Source organism: Cibotium barometz, chromosome 37 (genome assembly GCF_041138505.1).
Source record: "Cibotium barometz isolate CiBa-2024 chromosome 37, ASM4113850v1, whole genome shotgun sequence".
Classification (NCBI taxonomy): Eukaryota; Viridiplantae; Streptophyta; class Polypodiopsida; order Cyatheales; family Cibotiaceae; genus Cibotium; species Cibotium barometz.
In genome coordinates this window covers 1030529-1051849 of record NC_141082.1, presented here as the reverse complement: position 1 = coordinate 1051849, position 21321 = coordinate 1030529, and positions in this window count along the sequence as shown.

Here is a 21321-nt window from a genome sequence, read left to right as displayed (position 1 = left end):
TCTTGTGATTAAGGTCGTGGAGACCTAACTGATAAAGTTGCAACTACTGACGGAGAGTCAATGGAGGACGTCTCGCATAGCAAGGTCGGCCGAGGTCTTGACCAGCCTCGGTTCGATTAAAATGGTGAGCTTCCGGTACGGTGGATGAGGGACCAAGGAAGCGGCCTATGAGTGAAGCGCTAGGTCACCTGCGAAGGATCCTAGAGGGTGCTGACCATACGGTGCTCGGGCTCTGGGTCGCCCAGGATACCCACGCGTGCGTCGAGGAAGATATTGGAACAAGGAGTAAGAGTTGTTTTCTGGAACCGGGCATGGATCTGGTTGACTGACCTTGCTGGTCCTCAACGGATGAGTCCATGGCTCTTTTATATGGATCTGTTGGTTGATCTTGCTGATCTTCAACGAGAGTCCATCTTGATAAGTGATTATATTGCCGAGTATTATGGGCTAGGAACTATGGAAACGGCCTCTGTGTGGACAGGTGGTGAGCGTTCTAGTTGCCAATGATGCCATAGATACTCTGATGAAGGAATGATGAGAAATTATGAATCAACTGGATAAATTGGAAGATTGTGATCAGTGGTACTATGGTTTCATTAAAGGATTGTTTTAAAGTTAGCTGAAGCTAAGAAAAAGGCAATTTCATATTGGGTGTGTAAGTGGTGTGGCTAGTTTTATGTTTGCATGAACTTCCGGCTAGGGGGCCTTGGAACTCTTTTCCTTGGTACCCGGGACAAAACCTAACCAAATTCCAAATTGGATCCCATCACTACAGTGGTTGGGCGGTTGGCTAACCCATGGGATCGGATGGGGTTAGGCTGGACTGATGGATTCATAAATCGAGACTCAACTTTGTTTTTACGATAGATAAAGTAAATCCCGGATAGAAATTGTTCTATGGATAGGAATCAACGGCTGTGCCTCTTGATGGGAAAAAAAGCGTTGATCCCAATGATCCAAGTGCAAGTTTCTTCCTTGATTTGACTAAGTACCGTTAAAGGTGCAGTCAGATCAGTTGATCCGTAATGATCTTGACTACGTTAGAGTAAAGAGTTATCCTGGTGGAATCGCCCATGCTTTCCGAGTAAAGGAAGTTTTTCCAGTTTCGGTTTTGGACAAACCGACGGATTAGTCTCTTGTCCGGATATCCGTGGGCGAGGCCTCGAGTGTGAGACCCCTACCCACGCATGATGTGCTACTTCCGCTGCTAGTACCCCGAATCCATCACGTGGTGGGAACAGGGATCTCACAGTTGGTATCAGAGCCGCTTTTGAAAGCTAATAAAGATAATTAAGTTCTTATCTGAAATTGGTAATAAGAATTCAGAAACAGCATTTTCATAATGTATTTTCATCCCGTAAGCTTCTTTAAATGAAGAAATTTTAATCAAAGAAATTATTTTTATAGATGGAAGTTCCACATTTATCTGGTATTCCCGACCTCACCCAGTCTCAAGATATGATTGCATTTGCCTTCGAGCATCTCATCTCTTCCACTTCAACTCAAACAAGCCGAGTAAGACTTGCACGCCATTTCAAGGATTTATATTTTCCTACCCCAGTGGAGAGAATACAACATAAGTGGGTTGCAGGGCAATATGTCCACGCTCATTGCAATCGCCGTACAATGCTGTGGCAGAATCTCTCATTGACTATGATCCTGTTAAAGCTGAAAATCGTACGTGGCGTCATTTTATATCATTCAACGCCTCAAAATTTCAGGCTTGCATGCCAAGTCTACAGACTTCTTAGTTGTTTTATTCCTAAATGGAATATAATAGCTCCCTTGTCAGTAAGTGGACGTTTGTATCAGGGCATGGCTATGGCCCAATACCGTCGTCATATGCGTTTCCCAAGGAGATTTTGAATTCTGGAGCCGAGCTGCTCTATGTACATAATGCAACTTTTATATAAATAAAAAAATATTTTCTAGAGAAAAAAAAAATTCTTGTTGTATAAATGATTGTTTACGGCGGACGATCTGTGGATAAAGAAAAATCTATTTATCAGACTTAAGTCATAGATCTCCAATAAGATCAACTGAGGAGCAAATTATGTCAAAAGTTTATCAAGACGCACAAAAAGGTTGTAATTGTTGATATAATTCATACAAATTGTTAATTCAAATTGAAATTCGTAAATTAGTAATTGGGTCTTCAATTGAAGTACCGCAATTGTATGGAACCCTGACTTGCTTGAGACCTAGACATGATGGTATTTACCTTATAGTTTCGAGTATCATGACTATCCGTATATACCGAGGGTATAACTGCAGCTCTTTACCGACAATATATACAAGTAAATCTAAGACTTGAAATTATAAGCGTTAATGCTATCCAGATGATGATTTCGAATGTGGTTGATATGATTTTTAATTCTGTTTGAGAATTGATGAATTGAATTGGATTCTGATTGAAAAATGACGATTTCCAAAATTTAGTTGAAATGTAATAAGCTGAGCGAAACCACAATGAGGATGAATGGGACCAGTCCCAGTGATGATATTCATAACTGGAATGATGATAATGATTTCAGCAAATCACTATGAGATTAGTGGATTGTGCTGTCAGATTGCTACTGTTAACACTTGAGACGGTAGATTAAGTTAAGGGATGACAAATTGAGAACTTGCTTAACTAAAATTCCTGTGGATGAATGTTCAGAAGGAAAATTTTCAGACTAATGGACCATTATCGTGTTAAAGATATGAATGATATGATCTGAATGAATTGTTATTTAATGATGAGTTCTATATAAGGGATAATTATCCCCGTATTCTGTTGGGTTGACCAGAATATAAGGAACCCCAGAATAAATTGGATCTTAAGAAAAAGAGTTGTCCTCTACCTTGCGAGATGAAGACATCTCGCACTTTTCAAGTGGGGTAGAATGTAAGATTCTCCCCCAGCCTTCGAGGTATACAGGAGTAAGAATCTCCCTTTCTGATCTTATAATTATTCTCTCTCTAAAATAAAAGAAATATTCTGTTTAAAAAAGGAAGAACCTTTTCCCTGAATACTTCTCAAGAGTCCCACCTGTTTTAAGATTCAGAACAATGAGTTCAGAAGTGAGAATCGATGTTTTGGATATCAAGGTTTTGGTCTTCATTCGAGTACGGCCCAAAAGAAGTTCTTTATCTCTTGGGAAGTATAAGAAGTTATCTCCCAGATATTGTGGACCAAAGAAAGTAGGTGATTTAGCTTACGAACTTCTTTTATCTCCTCATCTCAAAGTTCTAAATGCCTTCTATAGAAAAATATGCCAAACCCAAATCATGGAAAGACGGTAAAACTTCAGTGGCAAGTTACCGTTGGCTTCTAAGTTACGCTAGCTCCTTCCTTTATATAAGTCGTAACTTTTACTTGTCGTTCACAGTAATCTTACTCCCATCGATCTCCTTTCTTTCTTAATCTCCTTCATGGCTTGGCAACAAGAATTAGTTTTATCCATGATGATTTCTCACCTTCAAGATGCAAGGGAGTCTGTGAAGAAAGATTTTATAGAGCAGTATGAGCGCTCACTTTTCCCTCACTTGGGAACTTCTGTAGCGCAGACAAAATGGCGGACCTATCAAGACATAACTAGGGTAACACCCTGGGGTCAGCAGCACTTTCGTAACAATGTCCGCTTGGCCATGGTTATTGAAGCTTTGGGTTTGGGTCCCCGATACTACTGCGTCATGAGATCAAGGCATCCTGGGTTTTCTGAGCGGGTCTTCTTACTGGCGTATTTTCTTCCTCATGAGAAGATATGCCTTTACCCCGTTTTTGGCTTAACTCTCAGAGGTCCTTTTGTTAGAACACCTCATACCACTGAGATAGGCGCAGCAATAACCCACGGAATCATTCCCATAGATGAGTTACCTTATACTTGTGCAGCTTGTGAGGACTGCTTTTGTGACCATATGATGGACGGGCTTATGGAAGTGTAAAGAGTTCCTCTATCTTTACTGTATAAGTTCCGAGAATGAATAAAGTTTAAATCTTATTCGTATTTTGAATCTTGCTCTCTTTAAGACTTATCTTGGTGGTTAATCTTGATTAAAATTTTTCTCTAAGTCTCATATTCGTGCATCTTGCGAAATTATCCCAGTTTGCGAGATGAGGACATCTCGCATTTTTTTTAAGTGGGGTAGAATGTAAGATTCCTCCCCCACCCCTTTTTTGATGTCTAGTATTTTTCCCTGTAATCAATCCCTCTTCAGAAATATAAAGACCTTGTTTCTATCTGTTTTAGCCTAGAGAGAGAAAAATATTCTAGAGAGAGAATATTCAGATTTTGAATATTTTTGGATAGAAAAATATCTCTTCTAATTCAGATGAGTTCCCCTGAAACAGAAATTCAAAAAGAATTTTCCAATGTGCAATTGGAATTAATTGAAAATAGCTATAAAGAACCTTAGCCTAAGGGTCTAGATTTTCAGAAATCTTTAGACTATGGTCCAATTAAGGTTCCTATGGACCAATAGCATCAATCCATGTGTAGGGAGGAGATAAATCCAACTTGTAAAAAGAAAATACCCAAAAATGAGTAAATGCTCACATAAGGTGAAGAGTTGAAAATGTACAAGGTTTATTAGTAAAAAAACTATGAGCAATATTAAAAATATGACATATGTAAGGAAGGGGAATTCTTTAAAGGAGGTGCATATTTCACATAAGATGAAGAGTTGAAAATGTACAAGGATTATTAGTAAAAAACTATGAGCAATATTAAAAATATGACATATGTAAGGAAGGGGAATTCTTTAAAGGAGGTGCATATTTCACATAAGATGAAGAGTTGAAAATGTACAAGGTTTATTAGTAAAAAAACTATGAGCAATATTAAAATGATTCCATTATGACACATATGTAAGGAAGGGGAGTTCTTTAAAGGAGGTGCATATTTCACATGCTTGAATGAGTTTTAAACTCATAAAAATTGAGATATTTCATCTCTCCTCTCTCCTCATTCAAGTCTAGTTCCAAAAAGTTAGCTTAACTGATCTAAAAATGGTTAAATATTGACCAAACTGATTTAGAAAATTCTAGAATCAGTTTGTTTGGTTAGGAGCTCAATTTTTCCTATAAATAGAAGCCTCTCCCTTGTTGAAAAATATATAGTGTTTATGCATCGTTACTCTACTCCACCTAAGCCAAGAACTGTGAATTCATTTAATAATTCACTAGTTTTTGGAGCTTCCCTCTTTCTTCAATCCCCATTAGTGGCTCCATCAACATACGTAACCAATTGATTGGTTGGGGGCCTCTACCGTGAACAAAGAATCAAGCAATTTGTAAGGTAATTAGTAAATATTGCTCTTTTCTATAATTTCTCAATGTTTCTCTCTTCTCAACCCCTCTCAAGCTTGAGAAGCTTAATTAGTATGGTTTTTTAAATGCTATTGAAGTTAATTGGTGAATAGTAGTGAAGAGTTACATAATTTAATAAATGCTATTGAAGTTAATTTCCATTTATGTTTAAATTCTAATGGTTTTTATGTAATTTCTCTCTCTCACTCAAGAAATGGTCATACTCATGACCCATTCTCAATCCAAAAGAAGCTTTTCATAAAGCTTTTCCTTAATCCAAGATTAAACTATGCTTGAGGCCAAATTAATGGTTTTTTTTCTATGCTTTTAGTTTATGCATATTGATGATTTAATCCATTATGGATTAATAATCTAATTAGAGATCATTTTAATTATTTCCTTAATGATAAGCTTTATCCCTTAGAAAAATTGAGATTTATCAGTCATAGCAGCGGAGCTATGGCAAAATTTTTATAAAAATTATGCATAAAATAATTTCATTCAAAGCATAAAAAGAGGACTTCCTACCATATTCTAGGAATTATCATCCTAGACTAATTGAAAGAATTTCATTATAATCATGGAGAAATTGAATTTTTATATTATGCATGAAGAATAAATTTTTATATCAAAAGTGTTACTTTTATCATTTTTATTTACATGCATAGAAGTATGCATAATGGATAAATTTTTATATCAAAAGTGTTACTTTTATCATTTTTATTTACATGCATAGAAGTATGCATAATGGATAAATTTCTATATCAAAAGTGTTACTTTTATCATTTTTATTTACATGCATAGAAGTATGCATAATGGATAAATTTTTATATCAAAAGTGTTACTTTTATCATTTTTATTTTCATGCATAGAAGTATGCATAATGGATAAATTTTTATATCAAAAGTTTTACTTTTAGCATAATTGAATTTCATGCATAGAGGTATGCATAAGAGATGAATATTTTATTATAAAAGTGTTACTTTTACAATAATTAAAATTCATGCATATAGAGGTATGCATAAGAGATGACTATTTTATTATGAAAGTGTTACTTTTAGCATAATTGAATTTCATGCATAGAGGTATGCATAAGAGATGATTATTTTATTATAAAAGTGTTACTTTTAGCATAATTGAATTTCATGCATAGAAGTATGCATAAAAGATATGGGAAGTGATAAGATAGGATAAGATGCATATAAGATGAGTTAAGATGTGATAAGATGTGTATGGGATGAGATAAGAAGTGTATGAGATGAGATAAGATGTATATGGGTTGTGATAGGGTGAGAATGGATGTGATATAAAAGATTAGATATGAAGGCATATGGGGTTATATGAATGGGAATGTGAAAATGGATGTATGTATGTGGATGTATGCATGTGAAAATGGATGTATGCATGAAGATGTATATGCATAGATGTGAATGTGGATGTAGACGTGGTTGTATAGAAGTGAATGTGGAACGTGGATGTGGATGTATGTATGTATGTCGATGTATGTATGTATGTGGATGTAGATGTGGATGTATAGATGTGAATGAGAATGTGGATGTGGATGTATGTATGTATGTGGATATGGATGTATGAATGAGGACGTGATAGTGGATGTATGCATGAGGATGTGGATGTATGAATGAGGACGTGATAGTGGATGTATGCATGTAGATGTAGATGTGGATATATGTGGATGTATGGATGTGAATGTGGATGTGGATGTGGATGTATGGATGTGAATATATGATATGTGGATGTGGATATGGATGTGTATGTATGAATGTGGATATGGGATGTGGATGTATAAATGAGGATGTGAAAATGGAGGTAAGCATGTAGATGTGGATGTATGTGGATGTATGGATGTGAATGTGGATGTGGATGTGAATATATGATATGTGATGTGAAGGAATATGAAGTGAAGAGATGGAAAATGATGTGATTGGATGAGTATACATATAAATGGAATGAGAAATAAGTAATGTGGATTATATGAGGGATAATGTGGAAAAATTAGAGTTAATATAGAAATTGTATTTGTAAACTGTTTGTAAATGCTGTTTGTAAATGACTGTTTTATGTCAAGAATGCTGGGAAAGCATTTTGACCGTCTTGTGATTAAGGTCGTGGAGACCTAACTGATAAAGTTGCAACTGCTGACGGAGAGTCAATGGAGGACGTCTCGCATAGCAAGGTCGGCCGAGGTCTTGACCAGCCTCGGTTCGATTAAAATGGTGAGCTTCCGGTACGGTGGATGAGGGACCAAGGAAGCGGCCTATGAGTGAAGCGCTAGGTCACCTGCGAAGGATCCTAGAGGGTGCTGACCATACGGTGCTCGGGCTTTGGGTCGCCCAGGATACCCACGCGTGCGTCGAGGAAGATATTGGAACAAGGAGTAAGAGTTGTTTTCTGGAACCGGGCATGGATCTGGTTGACTGACCTTGCTGGTCCTCAACGGATGAGTCCATGGCTCTTTTATATGGATCTGTTGGTTGATCTTGCTGATCTTCAACGAGAGTCCATCTTGATAAGTGATTATATTGCCGAGTATTATGGGCTAGGAACTATGGAAACGGCCTCTGTGTGGACAGGTGGTGAGCGTTCTAGTTGCCAATGATGCCATAGATACTCTGATGAAGGAATGATGAGAAATTATGAATCAACTGGATAAATTGGAAGATTGTGATCAGTGGTACTATGGTTTCATTAAAGGATTGTTTTAAAGTTAACTGAAGCTAAGAAAAAGGCCATTTCATATTGGGTGTGTAAGTGGTGTGGCTAGTTTTATGTTTGCATGAACTTCCGGCTAGGGGGCCTTGGAACTCTTTTCCTTGGTACCCGGGACAAAACCTAACCAAATTCCAAATTGGATCCCATCACTACAGTGGTTGGGCGGTTGGCTAACCCATGGGATCGGATGGGGTTAGGCTGGACTGATGGATTCATAAATCGAGACTCAACTTTGTTTTTACGATAGATAAAGTAAATCCCGGATAGAAATTGTTCTATGGATAGGAATCAACGGCTGTGCCTCTTGATGGGGAAAAAAGCGTTGATCCCAATGATCCAAGTGCAAGTTTCTTCCTTGATTTGACCAAGTACCGTTAAAGGTGCAGTCAGATCAGTTGATCCGTAATGATCTTGACTACGTTAGAGTAAAGAGTTATCCTGGTGGAATCGCCCATGCTTTCCGAGTAAAGGAAGTTTTTCCAGTTTCGGTTTTGGACAAACCGACGGATTAGTCTCTTGTCCGGATATCCGTGGGCGAGGCCCCGAGTGTGAGACCCCTACCCACACATGATGTGCTACTTCCGCTGCTAGTACCCCGAATCCATCACGTGGTGGGAACAGGGATCTCACATAGAAAACTCGTGCAATCAAGTCAGGTCGATCTTCGACAACCTTACCTGGCAGTAAAGCTTTGCTTATTTCATCCCACTTAGGATTTTAAGTAAAGGTAATAAAGAGGTTAAGTTTTTCCATCTTCCTAACAAAATAACCTTTTAATCTTGATACAATTTGGTGCATATATCAAGGCCCCTAGTATATATATAGATGGTAGAACTATCTTGCATCTATCATTGCCAGGGAGACTCTGTTGACAGCATCGCTTATATTAATCATATATGCAAGCCCTTAAAATACTTTAGCACACAATGCTTTCTGGCTATTATGTATACATACTAATCTTGATTCTTCCATGCTGCTACGAGTATCAACAATGTATTGTTACAAAAGTCAACCACCATGTAGAAGGCACACATTTGTATCTTCCCTTATTTGTAATCTATATGCATAATATCACCGTTGAATTATAGTATTTGTCTCCTCATTTGAACCTTGTCTATTCCTACCATGGAGTGAAATTCTAACATGCTAACCATCCTCTCCTCGAGTAAACAGAACATATTTTTTTATAGTATTTATGTGAGACATTATTTGAATATCTCTATGACCTACATGAAGAGCATTCCCTTGACCTAGTATGATAGCAGCTATCTTACTACCCATAGGAACCAATTATTTCCTTAATATTATTCCAACTTCAGTGACCATTCTCAAATCTACATGTGGACTGGACTGTAGCATTTCTCTTATTGTATGAAATGCACATGCATATGGATTGTGTTTATACATCATTATTTGCAACCTTTCAAGCATGTTATGATTTACAAAAAGCATCCCATGAAGTCTATTCTCTCATTCATGCTCTGTATCATATATATATATATATATATAATTGGAAAAATTGAGGAGCCGCATCTCATATTCTATTAGGTATTACAGAGCCAACATGATGATATGTAATACCATGGATTCGAAAATCAAATACATACCTTCCCCTCGTGATTTGATTATCCAAGTGAGTACCCAGTCAAACGAATGCTAAGGCATTGTTTTTATAAGAGCATATATTCTGTCTGTGTTCCTTACTTGCATTATCATCACCAAGTAACAAATCAACCAATGTAGGAGGAGGATTGTCCTTGCATTTGAAGGAGAGGTTTCATTCTCTCAACCTCTTTCTTTTCACTAGGATTGACTCCATCTTGCTTGAAAATCGCCACGAGCAAGTTTACCTTATAACCGTATATACATAGCCTCTTTGGAGGAGAGGTTGCATTCTCTCCACCTCCTTCTTTGCAATAGGATTGACTCCATTTGCTTGAAAACTGCCACAGGCAAGTTCACATTACTATAACCATGCATATCCTCATGGTGGCATCCTAACCCTTCTAAACATTTTATATTGCTTATAGAAGTGATGAGCAAGCTTGGTGGTTGTATTTCCCTTTGGTGAGCCATATCTAGACTTGGGAATCCTCAAGAACACAAAATACCCTTTTAATTTCATCCACTTGCTCTGTCAAGGAAAGAAAACAATGGCAACAAACACTGCCATTGTGCAAATAAACAGCCTCAAAGATGGTATGAAATGCTCTTGATTGACAACTATTAAGACTCCTTTGTTGGAAAGAGCCAAATCATCGTGTTGAGAATAGAATCAAACATCATCTCTTTCCATCAACAAACCATTGTTTTCAGTAGCAAGAGTTAATCTATCGGGAAGAGACAGCCCTTCAAAATCATGTAGATATTTTTCATATTATTGTAAGAGGTCTTGCATGTGTAATAGAGAGATTGATTCTTAGCTGTAGAATGACAAACACCAATCTTAGCACACCTTCTCTCTAAGCCATGAAAAAAATATTTGGAAGTTCGGTAGAGAATTTGTGCCAGACCTGTCCAAGAGATATAGGCTCACAAAAAAGCAGAATAATGACAAAAAGTTGATGCAATTAGAATCTGGTTTTTTGAAATGCAGCTTCTTGAAGACATATATACCACTCGTATCTCTCCAGCATTCCTCTGGCTTCACATGAAATCTTAAAACAACAATACAAATGTCCATTCACTGTTTGTATATCCTCAAAAGATATGCAGCCTTTACACACTATAAGTAACATGTATAGATAATATTGCTCACATGCACACTCGGGCTAACATTATACATATATGTCCAATCATATTTCCTTTTTTATTTTAGTCCATGATCAAAAAGTTAGATAGCACGCTATTTGAATCTACGTGCAATTGACCAGCTCTGAACCATTCAGTGAGAGTAGTTATTTAGTTTCTATCACGAGGACTATTACATCACACAAATCATTAGTCATTGAATATAACATAATTTTGCATCGAAAAATGAATAGACAACCTTTGTATATATGGTTTTCATTATGTAAATCATATTAGTATAAACGCCAACTTGCCTCTGACATAGACACATACCACGCATCCGGATATCGACTAACCTCATCAATAAGTGTCAACTCGCCTCTGACGTAGACACGTACCGTGCATCCATTGACTAACCTCATCAATAACCCCATGTGTATCTTGCGACTCTATAGTAGATCTATCATATCCTTTGTATACATACTTATATGAATATTTTTATTACAATAATGGTAAAGCATACTTCTATGTTAATATAGACTTTGTACCTCATAGAGAGAAAAGGGTTATATGGAACAACCCACATTGTGACTATCCACCTCATGATCCTTTACTTTTATGAAACTACTTTCGTCTTGCCGCATGTAAGTTGGATACCCATTGTCATCAATAGTAGTCTCAGAAAACTTTCGAGAATAACGATGTTTGCAACTTCCATTTACCATATAAGGAGAGAGCATATTTAGTTTCCCACATGGTCCATGTACATTACAATCACTAATTATGTTGTGCAACTTAGGAAACATCGCCTTATCTGGAAGTTCAACACATACAAACTTATCATAGTGAGCAATCTCAGTAGGTTTACGTCCACTTTCCAATCATATCCTTAAAATTCAATAACAAAAACAGATCCCACTACCCTTCCAAATAATTCTTTTTTCACCAACAAGTGCATCATATCCTTATGCTTCTCATAGAAAACTCGTGCAATCAAGTCGAGTCGATCTGGACAACCTGACCTGGCAGTAAAGCTTTGCTTATTTCATCCCACACTTAGGATTTTAAGTAAAGGTAATAAAGAGGTTAGGTTTTTCCATCTTCCTAACAAAATAACCTTTTAATCTTGATACAATTGGTGCATATATCAAGGCCCCTAGTATATATATAGATGGTAGAACTATCTTGCATGTACCACTGCCCCACGGAGACTCTATTGACAGCATCGCTTATATTAATCATATATGCAAGCCCTTAGTATACTTTAGCACACAATGCTTTCTGGCTATTATGTATCCATACTAATCATGATTCTTCCATGCTGCTATGAGTATCAACAATGTATTGTTACAAAAGTCGACCACCACGTAGAAGGCACACATTTGTATCTTCCCTTTTTTGTAATCTATATGCATAATATCACCGTTGAATTATAGTATTTGTCTCCTCATTGAACCTTGTCTATTCCTACCATGGAGTGAAATTCTAACATGCTAACCATCCTCTCCTCGAGTAAACAGAACATATTTTTTTTATAGTATTTGTGCGAGACATTATTTGAATATCTCTATGACCTACATGAAGAGCATCCCCTTGACCTAGTATGATAGCAGCTATCTTACTACCCGTAGGAGCCAATTATTTCCTTAATATTGATCCAACTTCAGTGACCATTCTCAAAACTACATGTGGACTGGACTGTAACATTTCTCTTATTGTATGAAATGCACATGCATATGGATGACTGTAACATTTCTCTTATTATACATCATTATTTATAAGCTTTCAAGCATGTTATGATTTACAAAAAGCATCCCATGAAGTCTATTCTCTAATTCATGCTCTGTATCATATATATATATATATATATAATCGGAAAAATTGAGGAGCCGCATCTCATATTCGATTAGGTATTATAGAGCCAACATGATGATATGTAATACCATGGACTTGAAAATCAAATACATACCTCTCCCTAGTGATTTGATTATCCAAGTGAGTACCCAGTGAAACGAATGCTAAGGCATTGTTTTTATAAGAGCATATATTCTTTCTGTATTCCTTACTTGCATTATCATCACCAAGTAACAGATCAACCAATGTAGGAGGAGGATTGTCCTTGCATTTGGAGGAGAGGTTTCATTCTCTCAACCTCTTTCTTTTCACTAGGATTGACTCCATCTTGCTTGAAAACCACCCCCACGGGCAAGTTTACCTTATAACCGTATATACATAGCCTCTTTGGAGGAGAGGTTGCATTCTCTCCACCTCCTTCTTTGCAGCAATAGGATTGACACCATTTGCTTGAAAACCACCACACGGGCTAGTTCACATAATTATAACCATGCATATCCTCAAATGGTGGCATCCTAATCCTTCTAAACACTTTATAATGCTTATAGAAGTGATGAGCAAGCTTGGTGTTGGTATTTCCCTTTAGTGAGCCATATCTAGACTTGGGAATCCTCAAGAACACAAAATACCCTTTTAATTTCAAGGGCCTCCTTTGAGCATCATCAGAGTCCTTCATTTTCTCTTGTAAGGTCCCTCCCAAGCCATTTATGTGTCTCTTTTAATATAGATTTCAAGAAGGAAAGAGAGCGCACTTAGAGAAGGCTGAGACAATAAGGCTAGAAACATTAGGAAAATGATAAGAGTAAAAATATTAGCTCCATAAAATCCTACAAGAAATAAGAAGACAAGAATAGTTCTATTAAGAGATAAGTATCTCCAAAAATAGAAATTCGAATTTAGGTGATATGAGGTCATATTTAGAGTACTTTTACATATTTAGAGACCATGCACACTAAAAAGCATTGAAAACCAATGGGATTTTGAAACGTAAGTGTGTAGTACATCCATTTAAAAGTAACAATGCAGCTATTCTAGAAGATGCACATGCGAAAGCAACTTGATTCTATCCACGTAATCAAGATAGAAAGGCATTGTAAATATATATTTTGCCTAATCCACTTGCTCTGTCAAGGAAAAAAAACAATGGCAAAAAACACTGCCATTGTTCAAATAAACAGTCTCAAAGATGGTATGGAATGCTCTTGATTGACAACTATTAAGACTCCTTTTTTGGAAAGAGCCAAATCATCCTGTTGAGAACAGAATCAAACATCATCTCTTTCCATCAACAAACCATTGTTTTCAGTAGCAAGAGTTGATCTATCGGGAAGAGACCTTGGGGGGGTCACTAATACCACGCATCCGGATATTGACTAACCTCATCAATAAGTGTCAACTTGCCTCTGACGTAGACACATACCGTGCATCCAGATATTGACTAACCTCATCGATAACCCCATGTGTATCTTGCCACTCTATAGTAGATCTACCATGTCCTTTGTATACATACTTGTAGGAATATTTTCATTACGATAATGGTAGAGCATACTTCTATGTTAATATAGACTTTGTACCTCATAGAGAGAAAAGCGTTATATGGAACAACCCACATTGACTATCCACCTCATGATCCTTTACTTGTATGAAACTACTTTCGTCTTGCCGCATGTAAGTTGGATACCCATTGTCATCAATAGTAGTCTCAGAAAACTTTCGAGAATAACAATGTTTGCAACTTCCATTTACCATATAAGGAGAGAGCATATTTAGTTTCCTACATGGTCCATGTACATTACAATGACTAATTATGTTGTGCAACTTAGGAAACATCGCCTTATCTGGAAGTTCAACACATACAAACTTATCATAGTGAGCAATCTCAATAGGTTTACGTCCACTTTCCAATATCAATAGTATATGTGCATGTAGAAAGTCTCTTTTTAAAATTCAATAACAAAAACAGATCCCACTACCCTTCCAAATAATTCTTTTTTCACCAACAAGTGCATCATATCCTTATGCTTCTCATAGAAAACTCGTGCAATCAAGTCGAGTCGATCTTGGACACCCTGACCTGGCAGTAAAGCTTTGCTTATTTCATCCCACTTAGGATTTTAAGTAAAGGTAATAAAGAGCTTAAGTTTTTCCATCTTCCTAACAAGATAACCTTTTAATCTTGATACAATTGGTGCATATATCAAGGCCCCTAGTATATATATAGATGGTAGAACTATCTTGCATCTATCATTGCCAGGGAGACTCTATTGACAGCATCGCTTATATTAATCATATATGCAAGCCCTTAAAATACTTTAGCACACGATGCTTTCTGGCTATTATGTATCCATACTAATCTTGATTCTTCCATGCTGCTATGAGTATCAACAATGTATTGTTACAAAAGTCGACCACCACGTAGAAGGCACACATTTGTATCTTCCCTTATTTGTAATCTATATGCATAATATCACCATTGAATTATAGTATTTGTCTCCTCATTTGAACCTTGTCTATTCCTACCATGGAGTGAAATTCTAACATGCTAACCATCCTCTCCTCGAGTAAACAGAACATATTTTTTTATAGTATTTATGTGAGACATTATTTGAATATCTCTATGACCTACATGAAGAGCATTCCCTTGACCTAGTATGATAGCAGCTATCTTACTACCCATAGGAACCAATTATTTCCTTAATATTATTCCAACTTCAGTGACCATTCTCAAATCTACATGTGGACTGGACTGTAACATTTCTCTTATTGTATGAAATGCACATGCATATGGATTGTGTTTATACATCATTATTTGTAACCTTTCAAGCATGTTATGATTTACAAAAAGCATCCCATGAAGTTTATTCTCTCATTCATGCTCCGTATCATATATATATATATATCTATATCTATATATATATATATATATAATTGGAAAAATTGAGGAGCCGCATCTCATATTCTATTAGGTATTACAGAGCCAACATGATGATATGTAATACCATGGATTCGAAAATCAAATACATACCTTCCCCTCGTGATTTGATTATCCAAGTGAGTACCCAATCAAACGAATGCTAAGGCATTGTTTTTATAAGAGCATATATTCTGTCTGTGTTCCTTACTTGCATTATCATCACCAAGTAACAGATCAACCAATGTAGGAGGAGGATTGTCCTTGCATTTGGAGGAGAGGTTTCATTCTCTCAACCTCTTTCTTTTCACTAGGATTGACTCCATCTTGCTTGAAAACCGCCACGAGCAAGTTTACCTTATAACCGTATATACATAGCCTCTTTGGAGGAGAGGTTGCATTCTCTCCACCTCCTTCTTTGCAATAGGATTGACTCCATTTGCTTGAAAACTGCCACAGGCAAGTTCACATTATTATAACCATGCATATCCTCATGGTGGCATCCTAACCCTTCTAAACACTTTATATTGCTTATAGAAGTGATGAGCAAGCTTGGTGTTGGTATTTCCCTTTGGTGAGCCATATCTAGACTTGGGAATCCTCAAGAACACAAAATACCCTTTTAATTTCATCCACTCGCTCTGTCAAGGAAAGAAAACAATGGCAACAAACACTGCCATTGTGCAAATAAACAGCCTCAAAGATGGTATGAAATGCTCTTGATTGACAACTATTAAGACTCCTTTTTTGGAAAGAGCCAAATCATCGTGTTGAGAATAGAATCAAACACCATCTCTTTCCATCAACAAACCATTGTTTTCAGTAGCAAGAGTTGATCTATCGGGAAGAGACAGCCCTTCAAAATCATGTAGATATTTTTCATATTATTGTAAGAGGTCTTGCATGTGTAATAGAGAGATTGATTCTTAGCTGTAGAATGACAAACACCAATCTTAGCACACCTTCTCTCCAAGCCATAAAAAAAATATTTGGAAGTTCGGTAGAGAATTTGTGCCAAACCTGTCCAAGAGATATAGGCTCACAAAAAAGCAGAATAATGACAAAAAGTTGATGCAATTAGAATCTGGTTTTTTGAAATGCAGCTTCTTGAAGACATATATACCACTCGTATCTCTCCAGCATTCCTCTGGCTTCACATGAAATCTTAAAACAACAATACAAATGTCCATTCACTGTTTGTATATCCTCAAAAGATATGCAGCCTTTACACACTATAAGTAACATGTATAGATAATATTGCTCACATGCACACTCGGGCTAACATTATACATATATGTCCAATCATATTTCCTTTTTTATTTTAGTCCATGATCAAAAAGTTAGATAGCACGCTATTTGAATCTACGTGCAATTGACCAGCTCTGAACCATTCAGTGAGAGTAGTTATTTAATTTCTATCACGAGGACTATTACATCACACAAATCATTAGTCATTGAATGTAACATAATTTTGCATCGAAAAATGAATAGACAACCTTTGTATATATGGTTTTCATTATGTAAATCATATTAGTATAAACGCCAACTTGCCTCTGACATAGACACATACCACGCATCCGGATATCGACTAACCTCATCAATAGGTGTCAACTCGCCTCTGACGTAGACACGTACCGTGCATCCAGATATTGACTAACCTCATCAATAACCCCATGTGTATCTTGCGACTCTATAGTAGATCTATCACATCCTTTGTATACATACTTATATGAATATTTTCATTACGATAATGGTAGAGCATACTTCTATGTTAATATAGACTTTGTACCTCATAGAGAGGAAAGGGTTATATGGAACAACCCACATTGACTATCCACCTCATGATCCTTTACTTTTATGAAACTACTTTCGTCTTGCCGCATGTAAGTTGGATACCCATTGTCATCAATAGTAGTCTCAGAAAACTTTCGAGAATAACGATGTTTGCAACTTCCATTTACCATATAAGGAGAGAGCATATTTAGTTTCCCACATGGTCCATGTACATTACAATCACTAATTATGTTGTGCAACTTAGGAAACATCGCCTTATCTGGAAGTTCAACACATACAAACTTATCATAGTGAGCAATCTCAGTAGGTTTACGTCCACTTTCCAATCATATCCTTAAAATTCAATAACAAAAACAGATCCCACTACCCTTCCAAATAATTCTTTTTTCACCAACAAGTGCATCATATCCTTATGCTTCTCATAGAAAACTCGTGCAATCAAGTCGAGTCGATCTTGGACAACCTGACCTGGCAGTAAAGCTTTGCTTATTTCATCCCACACTTAGGATTTTAAGTAAAGGTAATAAAGAGGTTAGGTTTTTCCATCTTCCTAACAAGATAACCTTTTAATCTTGATACAATTGGTGCATATATCAAGGCCCCTAGTATATATATAGATGGTAGAACTATCTTGCATGTACCACTGCCCCACGGAGACTCTATTGACAGCATCGCTTATATTAATCATATATGCAAGCCCTTAGTATACTTTAGCACACAATGCTTTCTAGCTATTATGTATCCATACTAATCTTGATTCTTCCATGCTGCTATGAGTATCAACAATGTATTGTTACAAAAGTCGACCACCAAGTAGAAGGCACACATTTGTATCTTCCCTTATTTGTAATCTATATGCATAATATCACCATTGAATTATAGTATTTGTCTCCTCATTTGAACCTTGTCTATTCCCTACCATGGAGTGAAATTCTAACATGCTAACCATCCTCTCCTCGAGTAAACAGAACATATTTTTTTTATAGTATTTGTGCGAGACATTATTTGAATATCTCTATGACCTACATGAAGAGCATCCCCTTGACCTAGTATGATAGCAGCTATCTTACTACCCGTAGGAGCCAATTATTTCCTTAATATTGATCCAACTTCAGTGACCATTCTCAAAACTACATGTGGACTGGACTGTAACATTTCTCTTATTGTATGAAATGCACATGCATATGGATGACTGTAACATTTCTCTTATTATACATCATTATTTGTAAGCTTTCAAGCATGTTATGATTTACAAAAAGCATCCCATGAAGTCTATTCTCTAATTCATGCTCTGTATCATATATATATATATATATAATCGGAAAAATTGAGGAGCCGCATCTCATATTCGATTAGGTATTACAGAGCCAACATGATGATATGTAATACCATGGACTTGAAAATCAAATACATACCTCTCCCTAGTGATTTGATTATCCAAGTGAGTACCCAGTGAAACGAATGCTAAGGCATTGTTTTTATAAGAGCATATAATCTTTCTGTATTCCTTACTTGCATTATCATCACCAAGTAACAGATCAACCAATGTAGGAGGAGGATTGTCCTTGCATTTGGAGGAGAGGTTTCATTCTCTCAACCTCTTTCTTTTCACTAGGATTGACTCCATCTTGCTTGAAAACCGCCCCCACGGGCAAGTTTACCTTATAACCGTATATACATAGCCTCTTTGGAGGAGAGGTTGCATTCTCTCCACCTCCTTCTTTGCAGCAATAGGATTGACACCATTTGCTTGAAAACCACCACACGGGCTAGTTCACATAATTATAACCATGCATATCCTCAAATGGTGGCATCCTAATCCTTCTAAACACTTTATAATGCTTATAGAAGTGATGAGCAAGCTTGGTGTTGGTATTTCCCTTTAGTGAGCCATATCTAGACTTGGGAATCCTCAAGAACACAAAATACCCTTTTAATTTCAAGGGCCTCCTTTGAGCATCATCAGAGTCCTTCATTTTCTCTTGTAAGGTCCCTCCCAAGCCATTTATGTGTCTCTTTTAATATAGATTTCAAGAAGGAAAGAGAGCGCACTTAGAGAAGGCTGAGACAATAAGGCTAGAAACATTAGGAAAATGATAAGAGTAAAAATATTAGCTCCATAAAATCCTACAAGAAATAAGAAGACAAGAATAGTTCTATTAAGAGATAAGTATATCCAAAAATAGAAATTCGAATTTAGGTGATATGAGGTCATATTTAGAGTACTTTTACATATTTAGAGACCATGCACACTAAAAAGCATTGAAAACCAATGGGATTTTGAAACGTAAGTGTGTAGTACATCCATTTAAAAGTAACAATGCAGCTATTCTAGAAGATGCACATGCGAAAGCAACTTGATTCTATCCACGTAATCAAGATAGAAAGGCATTGTAAATATATATTTTGCCTAATCCACTTGCTCTGTCAAGGAACAAAAACAATGGCAAAAAACACTGCCATTGTTCAAATAAACAGTCTCAAAGATGGTATGAAATGCTCTTGATTGACAACTATTAAGACTCCTTTTTTGGAAAGAGCCAAATCATCCTGTTGAGATCAGAATCAAACATCATCTCTTTCCATCAACAAACCATTGCTTTCAGTAGCAAGAGTTGATCTATCGGGAAGAGACCTTGGGGGGGTCACTAATACCACGCATCCGGATATTGACTAACCTCATCAATAAGTGTCAACTTGCCTCTGACGTAGACACATACCGTGCATCCAGATATTGACTAACCTCATCAATAACCCCATGTGTATCTTGCCACTCTATAGTAGATCTATCATATCCTTTGTATACATACTTATATGAATATTTTCATTACGATAATGGTAGAGCATACTTCTATGTTAATATAGACTTTGTACCTCATAGAGAGAAAAGCGTTATATGGAACAACCCACATTGACTATCAACCTCATGATCCTTTACTTGTATGAAACTACTTTCGTCTTGCCGCATGTAAGTTGGATACCCATTGTCATCAATAGTAGTCTCAGAAAACTTTCGAGAATAACAATGTTTGCAACTTCCATTTACCATATAAGGAGAGAGCATATTTAGTTTCCTACATGGTCCATGTACATTACAATGACTAATTATGTTGTGCAACTTAGGAAACATCGCCTTATCTGGAAGTTCAACACATACAAACTTATCATAGTGAGCAATCTCAATAGGTTTACGTCCACTTTCCAATATCAATAGTATATGTGCATGTAGAAAGTCTCTTTTTAAAATTCAATAACAAAAACAAATCCCACTACCCTTCCAAATAATTCTTTTTTCACCAACAAGTGTATCATATCCTTATGCTTCTCATAGAAAACTCGTGCAATCAAGTCAGGTCGATCTTCGACAACCTGACCTGGCAGTAAAGCTTTGCTTATTTCATCCCACTTAGGATTTTAAGTAAAGGTAATAAAGAGGTTAAGTTTTTCCATCTTCCTAACAAAATCACCTTTTAATCTTGATACAATTGGTGCATATATCAAGGCCCCTAGTATATATATAGATGGTAGAACTATCTTGCATCTATCATTGCCAGGGAGACTCTGTTGACAGCATCGCTTATATTAATCATATATGCAAGCCCTTAAAATACTTTAGCACACAATGCTTTCTGGCTATTATGTATCCATACTAATCTTGATTCTTCCATGCTGCTATGAGTATCAACAATGTATTGTTACAAAAGTCGACCACCACGTAGAAGGCACACATTTGTGTCTTCCCTTATTTGTAATCTATATGCATAATATCACCGTTGAATTATAGTATTTGTCTCCTCATTTGAACCTTGTCTATTCCTACCATGGAGTGAAATTCTAACATCCTATCCATCCTCTCCTCGAGTAAACAGAACATATTTTTTTATAGTATTTATGTGAGACATTATTTGAATATCTCTATGACCTACATGAAGAGCATTCCCTTGACCTAGTATGATAGCAGCTATCTTACTACCCATAGGAACCAATTATTTCCTTAATATTATTCCAA